Here is a 16,656-nt window from a genome sequence, read left to right on the forward strand (position 1 = left end):
CTCCCACACTCTAGGTCTTGGCTGGTAAAGCCTGGAGAGGGTATAGGATGGTGGGTGAAGCCCTGGTGAAGGTGGAAGGATAGATTGGTGGTGGGGTGGGGAGCAGGGAGGTGGGATGGGGAATGGCCTTCTCTGAATGGGGTGGGTGGGAGGGGAACAAGACCCTTTTGCACAACTCTTTAAGTTTCCTTTTTTTAAAAAAAAACAAAAAACAAAAAACAAACTCATTCTAATTTTCTGCATTGTGTTTGGGAATTAAAATGAAAAAACTAAGACCAATAGAAACTGGTTTTCAAAAAGGCAAATACACTCCCATCTGTTTCAGATGCTGCTGAGCATTTCAGCAGTGACAGATTCAAATAATAAGCTAATTTTTGGAGAAAGGATTAAAAGAAAAAAAACTTTGTAATATTTATCACTTGCAAGCTATGTTTAATAAAGAAAGGAATGGTTTCTAAACTTTCCTGTGGCTTGTGCTTTAGTCATGGGGGGCGTGGGGGGGGGGCAGTTTGGTGGGAGAATTTTAGGGGCGATCTGGAGATTAGCTATGACTTATACTCCCTCCAGTCAATGGGGTACCTTTAGTTTGTGCCTTTTCTTCAATTGTGTTGATTATTTAAAGCCCCTACTTACCTCTGTATTCTTCTTCCCCTCACCTTTATGTAGATCCAGTGTTCTGGAAGCCACTGATCCCACTTTAGTTACCTGATGACTTAAGGTCTAAAGGTATCCGTAAGGAGGCTGCATTTAACCCAGAGGCTGGACCTCCATCCTGTCCTAAGGAGAGGTGTACCCTAGCTGTCCTTGGCCCTTCTTATCACACTGCTCTAGGGTCCAGTAAAACAGTCCTTTGTAGCATGCTGGTTTCTCCAGGTGGGGACCTTAAAACAGCTCACACTGTTCTTTCCTTAGCAAACTGCAGAATATGTAGTTCCTCAGCCTCAGTGCAACATCCCCTGAAAGATCTGGAACTGCTCTGTCTTACCATGTCATCACCCCTGCTTCCCCAGGTTTTCCTTTCAATCCAGAACGTTAACCAGATCCTAATTTATTTTTTCCATTTTGGTTTATTTCCAACAAAGCTCTTAGACCAGGCCCACCCAGAGGAGAGGATGTTACTTCCTCAGGGACCTGAAGTTTGGGGCTGTTCTTAACCTCTTGGTCCCCTGCCACATTTATTAGTTAAAGCTGCTTATGCCCCTTGTGCAGTTGGGGAGGGGCAGGGCCCAGCCTTGCTGGAGGTCTTGTCACTGGTATGAGCATCATCCTACAAGAGCACAGAGGAGACAGTGTTTGGGGTCCCCCTAAGACCTGGGTTTTCCTTCCTCCAAGACCCTACCCCCTTTTTGACACAATACTGGACAGCCTTGGAGGGCGGCAGATTGAGGGAGAGCCTGGGGTTTGGTTTTAGGTTTGTGGTAGAGCTGGACGAGGAGGGACAAGGGGGCCAGGAGGGTCAGAGGGAGGAGTGGGAAAGAGGTGCTCTTTGGACACCTAGAATTGAGGGGAATAGATGTGTGGGGTGCCCCACAGCGTCTGTGCTCATTCTACAAGGGATTCAAGGCCAACAGAACCTCAGCGCGAACTAGTATCTCCTTTCAAAAATAGAAAAATGAGGAGGCATGCCTCCCGAAAAGGGGTCAATGCTTTGGATCTGGAAAGGGGGAGATGGGCATTTGGTTGCTCAGAGAAGCAGCGTGTGTGAGCTTAGATGTTCAGAACTCTTCTGTTGTTGGGACAAGGGGGCAAGGAACTTGGCAGCCCCTTTGCCCACCTGCCTATTTAGACCAGCAGGAATGCAGGTTGCCTGTCCCTGGTCAGACTCCAGCTTAGGCATGAGGAGACAAAACAGATTTCAGACTGGGGGTTTGGGTTGGAAGATGGAGTGGCTGACAGAGCCCCTTGCCCTGAGTCCCCTCTTGGGGGGGGGGCTTTAAAGCTATATATCTTTGGGTAGTTCATTTTTGGATCAAGAGGATATATTCGATGGTGTTATGAGGGAGGACTAATGGGTTGGAGAGAACTCCCACCTGAGCATGGTTTAGTTTGAGTTAGTTGGTGTGTTGGGGAAGACACAGATTTCCCCATTTCTTGAGGAGAAGGGAGAAACAGAAATCACAACCTCTTCTCTCACCCTATGGTCAGACCTGACCCTCCCCGGAGAGGGGCTTAGGGACCTTTGGTTCTTTCTTGACTCCGGGGTGGCAGCGAAAGGTGACATAGATTCTTTGGTGGGGCCGGAGTTAGTGGCATCTGGGAGGGAGCCAACTTGGAGGGCCCTAGGGTAAGGGCGGCTGCTCCACGGTCACCTGAGAGGGAAGGTGGTGATCAGGCTTCGGCCCCCAGAGCCTCAAAGCACACTACTTTCTCCTTCCCAGTCCCCCTCACCTGAATGCCCCTCACCTGGGTGATGAGTTCAGTCTCCTCCCCCGGCTTCCCTCCACTCGGAGCCTGGCCTCTGCAGCCCCCAGCTCTGTCCGAGGCACTCTGAGGTACTGCCCAGCATTCCTGGGGCCCCTGTCTGCAGAAGAGGCTGCCCGGATAGGGAGGATCAGCGCCCTGACCTGTCTGGGGCTTCTCTCTGGCTTAGCATCCATCAGCCCCAGCCTTTAATCCTTTTCCATACTCCACAGCGGGAGACGCTGGGCCCCTTCCTTGTGCGCAGGATGGCAGGGATCTGGCTCTGGCCCACTTCTGCCACCTGTTCTCTGCCTCGGGAGCCCCAGTGGGCTCTCTGCCCTGCTTCCTGCAGCCCACCAGGCCTCCTCCCACTCCTGATACCACACAGCTGTGAGAAGAACTGGCCCCCTCTCTCTGCCTCAGTGTCCTCATTTGTAAGACAGATGAGTCATGGATTAAAAAAGCCCTTTCTTGCTCTTTGGGCCTGTGCCACCATAGTGCAGACTGTCTTCCTAGCAGTTTTCCACATGTGGCCATCCTGGCCCTTACCTGTGTCTCCAGCCCAGCAGGAGACAAAGGAGGCAAACGATGAGGGCAGCCAGGCCCACGTGGATGCCCACCACAACCCCAGGCAGCGAGCTGTTCTCATCCCGGCTGCAGGAGCACCCAGCCTTGGACTCTGTGGACACAGTGCCATCTGTCAGAGGACCAGGATGGAGGCAAAGCTCAGGCCCCTCCTCCTCCCTGAAGACTGACAGCCGTAGGTCCTATGGGAAGAGCCTGCTCTGACCCCGGGCCTGCTACCCTCACCAGGGGCGGCTAGGGGCACATCACGCAGAGACAACACGGGCACTGCTGTTACCATCCCCGTTGCCACTGAATGCCTGGAGCTTGATCTAATAGAGGGCGGCTGGCTCTGCAAGAAGCAGGAGATTGTGAAGGGAACAGGCCTGGCTGGGCCAGGAAGCTCAGTGCCTGGGGCAAGACCACACTGAGGAGGGGGCACAAGAAGGTTCAGGGCCTCACCCAGATCTGTGTAGAGGAAGGAACTGACAGTGCTAGCCAGGAGCAGGGGCCCCTCAAAATGGGCAGCGGGCAGCTTGCGGTGAAAGACTTTGAAGCCCTGGATGGGCCCCAGCTGGGATGGCAGCTCCCAGGAGGCCTGAACAGAGGTGGCGTTGAGCACTTTGGTGGAGAAGCCAAGGGCAGCAGGGGCTGCAGAGAAATGAGATGAGCTGGTTGGCAGCCCTGTCCACCTGAGACCAGGGGCTCTACAAGGCTGGAGAGGGTGTCACTCACTGCTGCCCATGGTGGAAGCGTGGATGGAGGCAGGGTCCTGGCTGGCACCCTCTGCTGAGTAGGCCCGCAAGTGGATAGAATAGACCGTGTCAGGCTCCAGACTGGAGAAGACATGCTCAAAGGTGCCTTTGCCCACGGCCTCTTGGAGCTCCGGGCCAGCTGGCTCTGAGAAGCAGAGCAGCTTGGCAACCAGCATCCCTCTCCCTCACTACAAACATCCCCCACCCCCACAAAGTGGACACAAAGCCTCAGCTAGGTCTCCAAGGAGAGGAGGGAAGGGGGCTGCAGAAGTCAGAGCCAGGATGAGAAAGGGGCTGACGAGCAGAAGGAAGTACCAGAGGACCACAGGTCCAGAGGCCCGGCCAGTGTCCAGACAGGCCTGGGGGTCACTAAGAGTGAGAGAAACTTGCCCAGGGACACCCCCAGTCAGGGGAGAAGTGGGCTGGGGTCAGGGGAGAAGTGGGCTGGGGTCAGGGACTCCCATCCACCCACCCACACCCACCTCCAACGGGCCGGAGGTGCAGCACATAGCCAGTGATGTCCCCATTGGAGGGCGGTGGTTCCCAGGACACTAGAATGGCAGAGGTGGAGAGGGCCGTTGCCTGCAGACACCTGGGGGCAGGGGGTGGCTCTGGGTCCCCTGTCACAGCCAGGCGGGCACTGGCCTGGTTGGAGCCCGCGCTGTCCTCTGCCACGCATTGGTAGATGGCCTCGTCCTCCGCTGAGATCCCCACCAGCATCAGTGTGCTAAGGGAAAAACAGACGTAGCCACTGGGGGTTCCTTCCCGCCAAGTCCCCTGCCCTGGTTGGGTGGTGAGACCCACAGACCTGCCCAGAAGCAGAAGGACACACCACCTGTGTGTGGGCATTGCTTGTATGGAGCAGGCAGGGCAGAGCCTCCCGTGGGTGGAGGTGGATGCAGGGGGTTTGTGTGGGTGGTAGAGAGTGTTGTGAGGAGGTGGGGCTGGACGCCTGGGGCAGGTGAGGATACATCGGCAGTCAGGCAGGGTGGAGGGGGCGGGACAGGGGTATCTCAGCTACCTGTTGTTGTGGGTTAGCCGAATGTTATCCCCAGGACTCAGCCCCTTCCCATTCCTCAACCAGGCCAGCCAGGGCTCAGGGACGCCCTGGGCCACGCAGGTGAAGACGGCGCTGCTGCCTGGAGGCCTGGACAAGGACTGTGGCCACTGGACAAACTCAGGCGGAGCTGGGCAGGCAATGGCAGGTGGAGGGCGCCATGAGGCCCGGCCTCTCACCTTCCTCCTGCCCCTGCCCCTCTCCCCATTCAGGTTCCCATGGGGGGATGGGGCGCCCCAGGACCCTCCCTGGCCAGCCCTCGGGGCTCACCCTGCACGAGCAGGACGCCCTGTGCTGTGCGTCGGACCCGGGTTCCCAGCCGATTGGCCGCACAGACGTAGATGCCCGAGTGCTGGACCGACACATTGGAGATCATGAGGTTCCCGGTGCCCAGGACTTGGATGCCCTCTACGCCGATGGAGCGGCCATCTACAGGGAGACGAGGGGTCAGAGCTGCGGAAGTGCCAAGTGCTGGGGGCTCCAGGAGGCGGGGTGGGATGGGGCGGCTTCACACCCAGGTGGCTCCAGGAGACCAGTGGCCGTGGGTGGCCTGTGGCGATGCATTCCAGCACTGCCGTTTGGTGCACTGTGAGCGTCAGGTTCTGAGGCCCAGACAGAATCTCGGGCTCCTGCAGCAGCCGTGGGGATCCCACTGTGAGGTGGAAATAGCAAGTCGAAGGATCAGGCAGCAGCACTCTCCCCCTGCGCCCAGGACACACTTCTGCTCCCGGAGGACCCTTCTAGTCCTCAAGTGACCAGACCCCAGAGCGGCTGCTATTTTACTCCTGGTTTACAGATAAAGAAAATTACGTGCCCAGGGTCCTATGGCAGTAAGTACAGGTATACCTCGTTTTATTGCGCTTCACAGATAGTGCGTTTTTTTGGTTTGTTTTACAAATTGAAGGTTTGTGGCAATCCTGCATTATCAGATGATGGTTAGCAATTTCAGCAATCAACTATTTTTTAAATGAGGTATGTACATTGTTTATTTAGACAGTGCTATTTAATAGGATACAGTATAGTGTAAACATGATTATTATATGAACTGGGAAACCAAAAAATTCATGTGACTCACTTTATTGTGATATTCGCTGTGGTCTGGCACGGAACCTGCAATACTTCCGAGGTCTGCCTGTATCAGGGCTAAGCAGCTCTGGTGTACTAAGCAGGCCCCAAGTTAAACTGGAGGGGCAGAAAGAGGAGAGGGTGTAAGCATGCCCCGCTACAGGGTGCCCCTGGAGGGCCTGCAGCAGTGTCAGAACATGAACTGGCCAGGTAGAGGGGTACCCTGGGGGGATACCCAGGGGCCTAGTCCCCTTCCCTAAGTCACCCACAAAACTGGCAGGAGACCCTTCCCTCAGAAAGAAAGCCAGGCCCCCCTGAGAAGTCAGCAGGTCTCAACTGCTCAGAAGGGATGCAAATGTTTTTTGAAATACACTGCTCTTTGGGTCTTCATTTTATGCCACCCTCTCCCATTTTATTAGGTTATTCAACCAATCATCACTGGGGGGCTGCCGTATGCCAGGCGCTATTCCCACACTGGGAACAAATAGCTGTGAACAACAGGGGAAACAGGCCTTTGTTTTCCTTTATCCAGTCACCCCCATTCTTGTTTTACCACTTTGTATTTTATGAGACTTTGCAACATATCTTTAACCTTTTCATAAATGTCCCTTATTAAGAACTCCTCTGGGGACTTCCCTGGTGGCGCTGTGGTTAAGACTCTGCGCTCCCAATGCCGGGGGCCTGGGTTCGATCCCTGGTCAGGGAACTAGATCCCACATGCATGCCGCAACCAAGAGTTCGCATGCCACAACTAAAGGAGCCCACGAGCCGCACATGAGCCCGCCTGGTGCAACTAAGACCTGGCGCAACCAAATAAATAAATAAATAAATAAGTAAATATTAAAAAAAAAGAACTCCTCGGGAATTCCCTGGTGGTCCAATGGTTGGGACTCTGTGCTTCCACTGCAGGGGGCCTGGATTTGGTCCCTGGTTGGGGAACTAGGATCCCACAAGCCACACGGAAAAAAACAAAAAACATAAAACTTCTCACACAAAATTTTGTCTCTAAAATGAAAGTTTCTCAAGTACTGGTGTAAAGTATTCTTCCACATCTTCAAATCTGCCTCAAGGCCTAGAATAGTATTTCACCCATTCTCCGTTCATTCATCCATTCATCCCACCATCATATACTGAGGGTCTACTTTGTACCAGGCACTCCTCAGTCTGCCTTCCACGAGCTCTAGTTCAGGCTGTGGCCTGTCTTGGAATGTCCTGGCCTTGGCCAAGGAGGCCATGTTTCACCTGGTCAGACCGTTCAGTGAGGTAGAGCTGGCCCATGTAATGACACTTCACACATCCCTGGCTGAACCTCTCCGTATGCCAGGCATTATACTGTGAGCCTAAAATGCATTGTCCCCTTTAATCCTCACTACAAGCCTGTGAGGGCAGTGCTTTTTATTTCTCCAAGTTTACAGATGAGAAAAGCAAGTGTCAGAGAGGTTAAGTAGCTTGTTCAACATCAGAGGGACCGGCAGAGGCGGAACACAAACCTGGATCTTGGAAGCACTGGACAGCTGACAGTATACCCCTCTTGCCGCTGTGAGCGCCTCGAAAGCCAGGGAAATTCTGTGTCCCTGGTGCCTGCCCAGGGTAAGGCCTGCCCCAGGGAAGTGTTTTAGGAGTGAATGGCTGGGGCTTCGGTACCCAGCTCCTGTCCCTGGGGAAGAGTCTACACTGACCCCAGCTCCTTTCCTGATATTTAGGCAACCCATGAACCCTCAGTTACTGGTTGATCCTCTGCGCCCAAAAGGCACCTGCTTCTTCTCAGCTGCCTGAAGCTCTCTTGGACATTCATTTCCCCGCCTCTACATGCAGCAGGATGGAGGAACCGTGCCTGCCCGAAGCCCGGCATTTGGCCAGGAGTACTGATCATCATGGAAGCCTGGCATCCCGCCCTGCCCTCCTGCCCCGGATGCTTGATGGGAACAGGAAGTGGGAAGCCAGAAGAACTTCACCCAGGCTTCCCTCTGCTCTCAGGGAGGAGCCCCTGATCCCCACCCTTTGCTTTCAGTTTCTAAGTCAGCTCCAGAGCAGAGACACAACAGATCCCCTTCTTCCCCTTTCAGTCTTCAGTTTAAAAACTAAGCACCCTTTGGTGAAATTTTGCCTTGATGCTTGCCCAAGGTTCACTGGTTATCTATACTATGGGGCCCCCTAGTGGATGATTCACGCACACCTTCCCTTCACATCCCCGGTGGCATCTCGGCTTCAGGCTGTGGCGTCAGTGTTACCTCAGTTTCCTGTTAGGTGCCAACTCTTCAGGGGCTCTGCTGTGACCCTCACTTTGGGCACAAAACTCTCCCACCCCCACATGGCCTGCATTTGGGGTCGTTCTGGGTGTTTCATCTCAGGTACAAAGCTATTTTCATCCTCACCCCAAGGAGGAAATATGCAAATGTGCACACACACACACATATGTACATCTAAGCACACCACTCACAAACACAAGCGCACGCAGCCATTCACTCCCAGCCGAGACACAGGAGCCCACACTCAACCCATAAAGGGCTCCCACTGCTCTCTGGATCAAGTCCAAACTCCTTTTCATGATGGGCCTCACCTACCTGTCCTACATCAATTTTTTGTTACCCTGAATTCTGCCCATTCTGTGGTCCAGCAACATGGAACTGTCTGCATGAACTGTGCTATTCTCACCCTTGTGCTTTTTCACAAAGCAATGCCAGGAATGCCACCCTCTCCACCTTCCTGACCTTGGACTGCCTCTCTCCGCTCACCCTTCAACAGCCAGCTTGGTATAGCTTTCTCTTGAGGCCCTGAGCAGCCCTTGCCCACAGCCCAAGGCTGGGTTAGAGGCCCCTGCCCTGGGTTCCCACAGCACCTCCCTCTCTACTCAGTTGGCAGCTCTGGGAAGCCAGTGATGGACCGAGCCCGTTCCGCCTGCTGACTGCTATATTCCCACACCCGGCAGAGTCCTCATACACAGCCGGCGCTCAAGAGTATTTGTGCCGCATACAACCAAATCAGCCACACCCACTCCCAGTGGTGCCAGCTCCCACACCCTCCTCTCTGCCCAGTGCCCACTCTGATTCCCCTGGTCCTTGCTTACCCTTCAGGGTCAGCCAGGCATCCTGGCTGTGGCGGGTATTGGCCACATTGTGTGCCACGCAGCGGTAGGTGCCCACGTCAGCCCGGCTCACGCTGGTGATGTGGAGGATGCAGGAGTCGGGGGTCCGTGGCTGTGCAGTGGCCCACAGCCTGCCACTCCGCCACTTCTCGCTGCTGCTCGCCGGTGGTTGGCAGTACTCAAGGTCGTGCCGTTGTGCTCCCAGGAAATGGAAGGCTCCGGCACTCCCCGGATCAGGCACTGGAAGCGGGCGACTCCACCCGGCTCAACCTCGATGGACTCTGGATGTTGATGGAAGCGCGACAGACCTAGGGCACGGGGACCACCTGAGCATAGGGAGCTGGCCCCCGGTTCTGCAGCCAGCAGCTCTGTCCCAGAGCCCCAGCTCCCCTTCTGTGCCCACGGCTGCCACTCCCTGCTGACCGCCTCGCTTGCACCCCTGCAGTCTCACGTCTGTGATTTCTTTGGGCCATAAGCACTTTGCCTTCCTCTATAACATTTAAAATTCTGTTTTACATTTGCACTGGTATCAAGACAAATATAATCCAGCACTATAAAATAACAACGCATTATTATATATTATTATATTCATTTTTTCTTCTGGTGCCCCAGGCACTGTGCATACTGCGTCTAACGGCCAAGTCGGCACTGCCCAGGCCCACCCTAGGCAATTCTGTGCCCCGCGGGTGCCGTCTGTGGGTACCCCTGCGCATTTTCGCCCCCCCTGCCCGCACAGGAGCAGCCCAGTCACTTACTTGCCAGCTGCACCCGGGCCCGCCGGCTCACCAGGCGCCCAAAGCGGTTCTGGGCCACGCAGTGGTACTCGTGGGCACGGGAGGGGAGGCTCCAGCGGGAGGGCGGGGTGGCCAGATGCAGGGAGCGTCGGGCATCAGGATGGCACTGCTGTCGTTGGCCAGGGCCAGCCCATCCCGCTGCCAGGAAATGGACACAGGTGGCTCACCCTCCACCCGGCATGGCAGCACCAGTGGGCGCTCCCACGTGGCCACCACGTCCCCCGGCTCCCGCAGGAAGGCCAGCTCAGAGCCTGCAGCGCGACCTGCGGGGACAGCCAGCGAGGCCAGGATGCAGCGGCCTCCTGGCGCCCACCACCTCCCCTCAGTTTTGAGCCCCTCTCGGCCTGGGCGAGGGGTGAGGAGGCAGGACTTTAGTGTGGGGGCACCTTGGGGCAGCAAGGGAGGAGGGGGAGGAGGGGCTTGCAGTCTGAGGAGCAGGGCCGCCATGATCCATGGCCTCTTTCAGCTGGGCCCTGGCAACGGGGAGGGGGCGGCGCGGGCACAACGGCGAGGTCAGGGGCCCAGGCTTGGGCATTGTGCTCCCCGGGGGACAATGAGGTCGTCCCCTCTCTGCCCCGCCGGCCCATCTGCGTGTCTGCCCACAGGGTCAGCTTCCCAGGACTCCTGGCTCTCCCCTCCCACCGCCGCGACCCCCGCCGCTGAATGAGGGAAGGAGCACGCTCACATACTCACTCACAGACACACACACTTGGACTGCAAAGCCCCACCTCACAGGCCACCCCATAACCCAGACACAGTCTCCATCCCAGACACTCTTGCAGAGGATACAAGCACAGGTCACACAGAGATGTCCCTACAGACTCAAAGTCGCAAATACGCAACAGACACCAATGTCCCGGGCCCGGAAATGCACGAGCAGAGCTGCGAACCCACGTGCATAGACCCCGACTACACGCACACGCGTGGATATGGTAACTCAGCCTACGAGGCTGAGCAGGGACCTGCCCGGCGGAGGGCGGAGGCGGACAGCAGCCTTGGAGGGGCCAGAGCCCACAGGCCCAGGGCTCAGGCAGCCTCGGGACCCTCGGGACACCTGCGGGGAGACCTCTTGATCCCTGCCTCTCCAAGACCCTCTGCCCGACAGCCCCTCCTAACTGCACAGCCCCCGCTTTCCTTCCTGGCGAAGCCCAAGGACGGTAGCCAAAGTCTGCTCCCCCAGGCTCTCCCTCTACACAGCTCTTGCCCCCAGGTACATACCTGTCCTCCCTGCTTGCCTACAAGTTTCCAGCGCCTCTGCTCTTATCAGCTCAGCGCCCCGCGCCTCCCTCCCCCATTTTGCCCCCCAACTCTCACACCCCTGTGTCTTCCGCCTTATCCTTCTGTTCACCTGTCCCACCTGGCCTTCGCCCACTGCCCCCCACTGCCCTCAGGCTCCTTCCCCCGCATGTCCGGCAGGCCCCGAGCCCGTACCCCAGTCTTGGAGCAGCAGCAGCCCTGGCCCCGTGTCTCCACAGGCCTGGCCCCCTCAGCCCTGGCTGCCCCCCAGGCAGCTCTGGCCTTCCGCCTTCAGCCTGGGGGCCCCGGGCTGCGGGCATCCCCCCCACACACTCAGGGGGCACAGTGTTGGGGCTCTGGCCCTGCTGCGGCGAGCCTCGGGTCTGCGGGCCCGGGCTGGAGGCTGCTGTCCCTGCTCCGTCTCCCCCGGAGCCGGGTCCCTCTCTGCCTTCAGCCTGAGCCCCTCCCCTCCCCCATCCCCACTGCCCCTCCTCTCAGGGCCAGGACCCAGACACTGAGACAACTGGGGCGGGGACAGGGGAGGGCTGGCGGCCGGTGAGAGGAGGGCAAAGCTGGGGGGTCGAGCCCGCCCCTTTCCCAGCCTCTAGAATCTTCTCCCAGCCTTAGACCCACCCCTTACTCCCTCTCAAACACTGATGAATGAGTGAGGTTCTGGGGGTGGGGAGAGGCATCTGCTCCCCTAAGACCGACTCTGGGGATCCAGGGCCAGAACGGGGAGGCCTGGGGTCTGATTTGGGGGTCCCAGGGAGGGGCGCAGAGCCCCACTCTCCTAGAGGAGTCGCCGTCCCAGGCGCTGAGCCGGGCCCAGCGTGACGGAGCTCATCCCATTAGTTTGGTCACGGCCCCAGCAGCCCCCTCACCATTCACAGTGTCACTTTCCAAAGCTGTTCTCTCTATTCTTGTTGGGACAATGGAGTGGGGCCGTCTGGGCCGGGGAGGTGGCCAGAAGGCAGGAGGTGGGGATCCAGCCTCCACTGCCCAATCCTAAAGAGAAGAAAGAAACCCGGGCCCCTCCCCTAGCCGGGCTGACCATCTAAACATGAGAAAAGTGGGGGACTGCCCTTTCACCAGAGGAGCCTGGGACTCAGGAAGGTGCTGACATTCAGACCTAACTATTTCTGTAGGACCTCCCTCCTCTAAACTGCAGCCTCCCCCCCCAAAAGCAAAGTTTCTGGAAAGATGAGGTGGGGGGGTTGTCTGTGAGAAAGGATGAGGAGAAAAAGCAAGGTAGGGAATCTAGTTGGGGCAGAACACAAGGACCCAAGCATCCAGGCCTCTGTCCCCAGAAGCTCCAGCCAGTCTGGCCCCTAACCCAGTCTCCCCGAGTGCCCTTCCCCTCTCTCTTTCTCCTTGGCTTTGCCCGTTCAGGCTGTGCCCCTCATCTCTTCAGAACAAACCCCCATCCTCAGCCTTCTCCCCGACAGGTTCAGCCTCCTCTCTGGCTCCCCACCTCTTGCACAGGCATTCAGAATCAACTCATCCAACACTGCCTCTCCCAGCTCAGGCCCCTCCTCCTAGTCTGGCAGTCCTGGGGGGTGACTGAGCCTGGGCTACCCCTAAGTGAGATTGCCTTGTGGGAAGAGAGCCTGCAGCCTCCCCACTGGGCCTTCCTCACCCAGCCCTGCATCTGTCCTGGAGCCTCCAATGCAGGTTCTCACCCCTTCCCTGGGGTGGCCTCCTCAATCAGTACAGCCTGGAGAGGGAAAGGATCACAGGCCCTGAGGTCAGGAAGATGTGGTTCAAATCACTTACAAGCTGTGTCCTTTGTAGGCAACCTCACCTCTCTGAGCCAGCTTCATTGATAAAATGGGGGTGGATGTGATAGAAACAACCTCCCCCTCATGACTGGGAGGATTAAGTGAGGCAAGGGCTTAGGATAGAGTGTGGCTCAGGTGAGCATTTGCAGTGCTTGGTCTTGCCCCCCTATCTGGTTTTCCTCCTGTCAAAACCCCTCTCCAGCACCCACTAAGAAGATGTCTCCTTATCTGCTGCACTTAACGCTGTCACCTCCTAATTCACACTCCAGAGTGGCCCACAGGACAAAGTACGACCAATACAGAAGACCTGGGTTCAAGTCCAAGCTCTGTCATTAACCAGTCATCTTGCCTTGGACTGGTATCCCTCACCTCTGAGATATGCCCCCCTGTAAGATGGGAGGAAGGGCAAGACCTGCCTTTCAGGGTTGTGATGATCGGGTGAAATGCTTTGTATTGATACTTTAAGGGCCAAGTGCCACTCCTTCTCCTCCTCCTTTTTAAGAGCAGTTTGAGGGGGCTTCCCTGGTGGCGCAGCGGTTGAGAATCTGCCTGCCGATGCGGGGGACACAGGTTCAAGCCCTGGTCTGGGAAGATCCCACGTGCCGCGGAGCAACTGGGCCCGTGAGCCACAACTACTGAGCCTGCGCGTCTGGAGCCTGTGCTCCGCAACAAGAGAGGCCGCGATAGTGAGAGGCCCGCGCACCGCGAAGAGGAGTGGCCCACGCTCGCCGCAGCTAGAGGAAGCCCTCGCACAGAAGCGAAGACCCAACACAGCTAATAAAATAAATAAATTTATTTAAAAAGAAAGAAAGAAAGAAAGAGGCAGTGGGGTGGCCTTAGCGGGGAGTTTGCCTAAAAAAAAAAAAAAAAAAAAAAGAACAGTTTGAGGGATAATTTACATACCTTAAAGTTCACCCATTTAATCTGTACAATTCAATGGCTTTAGGGTATTTACCGAGTTGCACAACCATCACCACAGTCTATATTTTAGAACATTTTCATCACCTCCAAAAGAAACACTGTATCCATTAACATTCACTACCCATCGCCCCTCCTTCACCCCTGTGCCTGCCAGGCAACCAGTCTACTTCCTGCTATTTTCTGTCTTTGCCCATTCTGGACACCTTTTATAAGTGCACTCATACTACATATGGTCTTTTGTGTCTGGCTTCTTTCACTTAGCATGATGTTTTTTTTTTTTTTTTTTTTTTTTTTAAATGATTCCCTCTCCCCCTTTTTTTTTTATTACCACAGTTCTTTTATAGCTACTTTATTTATTTATTTATTATTTTTATTTTTGGCTGTGTTGGGTCTTCGGTTCGTGCGAGGGCTTTCTCTAGTTGCGGCAAGCGGGGGCCACTCTTCATCGCGGTGCGGGGACTTTTATAAGTGCACTCATACTACATATGGTCTTTTGTGTCTGGCTTCTTTCACTTAGCATGATGTTTTTGTTTTTTTTTTTTTTTAAATGATTCCCTCTCCCCTTTTTTTTTTATTACCACAGTTCTTTTATAGCTACTTTATTTATTTATTTATTATTTTTATTTTTGGCTGTGTTGGGTCTTCGGTTCGTGCGAGGGCTTTCTCTAGTTGCGGCAAGCGGGGGCCACTCTTCATCGCGGTGCACGGGCCTCTCACTATCGCGGCCCCTCCCGTTGCGGGGCACAGGCTCCAGACGCGCAGGCTCAGTAGTTGTGGCTCATGGGCCCAGTTGCTCCGTGGCATGTGGGATCTTCCCAGACCAGGGCTCGAACCCGTGTCCCCTGCATTAGCAGGCAGATTCTCAACCACTGCGCCACCAGGGAAGCCCTAGCATGATGTTTTCAAGGTTCATCCACGTAGTGAACACATTTCAGTACTTCATTCCTTTTTATGGCTGAACACTATTCCATTGTATGGCTATATACCACATTTTGTTTATCCATTCACCAGATGATGGACATTTGGGTCGTTTCCACTTTTCGGCTATTATGAATAATGCTGCCGTGAACATTCACGTACAGTTTGTGTGGAGACGTGTTTTCGGTTCTCTCAGGTACATACCTAGGAATGGAATTTCTGGGTCATATGGTACCTCTGCACTTTGAGGAACTGTCAAGCTGTTTTCCAAAGTGGCTGCAGCCAGGTACATTCTAAGCACTCCTCAAGACAGGAGTTAACTTTATTGGTCCCAGGACCCTTTGAGAATTTGGTGAAAGCTTCCCCAACCCCCAGCCAAGGAGACTTACATTTGCATACACCCCCTGAGCCCCAGGTTGAGAGGTGCTATCCCAGGAATAGGGCTCCGAATAGCCTTTTTCTTTTTGGCCACACTGTGTGGCATGCGGGATCTTAGTTCCCCAACCAGGGATCGAACCGGCACCCCCTGCAGTGGGAGCCCAGAGTCTTAACCACTGGACCACCAGGGAAGTCTCCCGAATAGCCTTGATGCTCAGGAAATGCTGGCAGGATTGAATTGCTGAGAGCTGCCCTCTTTTCCTCCCTCCCTATTAAAAATTGGCCTAACCCTGAACAGCCGCAGGCTCTTCTGGAACAACTTCCCTGGAAGGTGCGCCTAGTAGATGAAATCCTTCTGAGGGCCCCTCTAGCACACCTGGGACGGTGTCTCTTTTCTCTCTCCACAACCCTCCTCTCACCCAGGATCTGTATCTCTTTTCATACCCTTTTTTCTTCCTCCATCTTTCTCTATCTCCATCTGTCTCCCCGTCTGTGGCAGGCAGAATAATGGCCCTGGAGAGATCCATGTCCTCATCCCTGAACCTATGAATATGTTTGGTTACATGGCAAAGGGGAGTTAAGGTTGAAGATGAAATTAAGGTGACTAGTCACCTGACTTTAAAAGAAGGAGATTATCCTGGATGAGCCAGGTGGGTGCATGTAATCACAAGGGTCCTTAGAAGTGGAAGAGGCTGGCAGAAGTCAGAGGGAGAAAGGTCAGAGTGATGTGATGGGAGAGAGAGCCAAGCTGCTGTCGCCCATTTTGGAGAGGAAGAGAACAGAGAGGCAAAGAATGTGGGTGACCGCTGGAAACTGGAAAAGGCAGGAAAGGACACTCCCCTGGAGCCTCCAGGTAGGAATGCAGCCCTGGGAACACCTTGCTCTTAGCCTGGTGGGACCCAAGCCTGAAGTCCAACTACAGAGCCCTAAGATAGTAACTTTGTGTTGTTTGAAGCCATTACTTCTGTGGTAATTTGATACAGCAAATAGAAAACTCTACAGGATCCCTGTATATTCTATCACCAACACTGTCACCCCAACTCCTCATTTCACCTCTGTGTGGGTTTCTTGTGCATCTCGCCAGCTGGAGAGTAAGCTCCACCAGGACAGGGACTTCACATGATCCCCGCTGGGTGCCCAAAGCCAGAGCAGGTGGCACTCCCTGTCAGCACAGGGTAAAGGGAACATGAAAGGAGAGCCAGCCAGCCTTGCAAAGCCATGCCTGACCTCCCTCGGCTCTGGTCCACATCCTTCTCTCTCGCGCAGAGCTGCGCGGAAAGCCTGGGGAGGCTGCTCCCGCCCACGGCCCACGCCTGTACCCTGACACCGCCCCATCCCGAACGGTCCCCCTCCTACTAAGCTCCCCACGCCCTCGGGGGTATTGTCCTCACCCTGGGATGTTTCTTCCGAAGCCCCGCAGGACCTGATCCCTGGCAATCCCTCCGCTACCCACCCGCCCCCACCTCGCCTTGGCCCTTGCCGGTCTCTGGCACTTCGCACTCTGTTCCTTCTGCTGGGCGCATCTTCCCTCAGTCTTCCCTTTCTTTGCGGAAGCATTTTCAAATAAATCCTGGACATCATCTCATTCCACACCTATATACTTATGTGCATCTTTTTAAAAACACATTTTTTCCCGTAGCTGTAATGTCATTATCATATCTAATAAAAGCAATGTTACCAAGTTCAAGCTCCTGCTCTGGATTGA

The 16,656-nt window shown here is 55.2% G+C and overlaps 1 pseudogene across 1 annotated transcript; it reads right to left on the bottom strand.

Moving 5' to 3' along the window:
- Positions 1-160: 160 nt before the first annotated feature.
- Positions 161-10,167, bottom strand: LOC309619098 (immunoglobulin superfamily DCC subclass member 3-like; annotated as a pseudogene). The gene is made up of 12 exons (XR_014249604.1): positions 9,682-10,167; positions 8,909-9,234; positions 5,291-5,428; positions 5,047-5,205; positions 4,741-4,906; positions 4,202-4,446; positions 3,700-3,864; positions 3,427-3,615; positions 3,211-3,316; positions 2,950-3,079; positions 2,404-2,533; positions 161-2,309 (listed from the first exon to the last, which is right to left on the bottom strand). The product of XR_014249604.1 is annotated as an immunoglobulin superfamily DCC subclass member 3-like (transcript).
- Between the last annotated feature and the right edge of the window lie 6,489 nt (positions 10,168-16,656).

This window comes from Balaenoptera borealis (genome assembly GCF_965194805.1).
Source record: "Balaenoptera borealis genome assembly, chromosome: 1".
Taxonomy (NCBI): domain Eukaryota; kingdom Metazoa; phylum Chordata; class Mammalia; order Artiodactyla; family Balaenopteridae; genus Balaenoptera; species Balaenoptera borealis.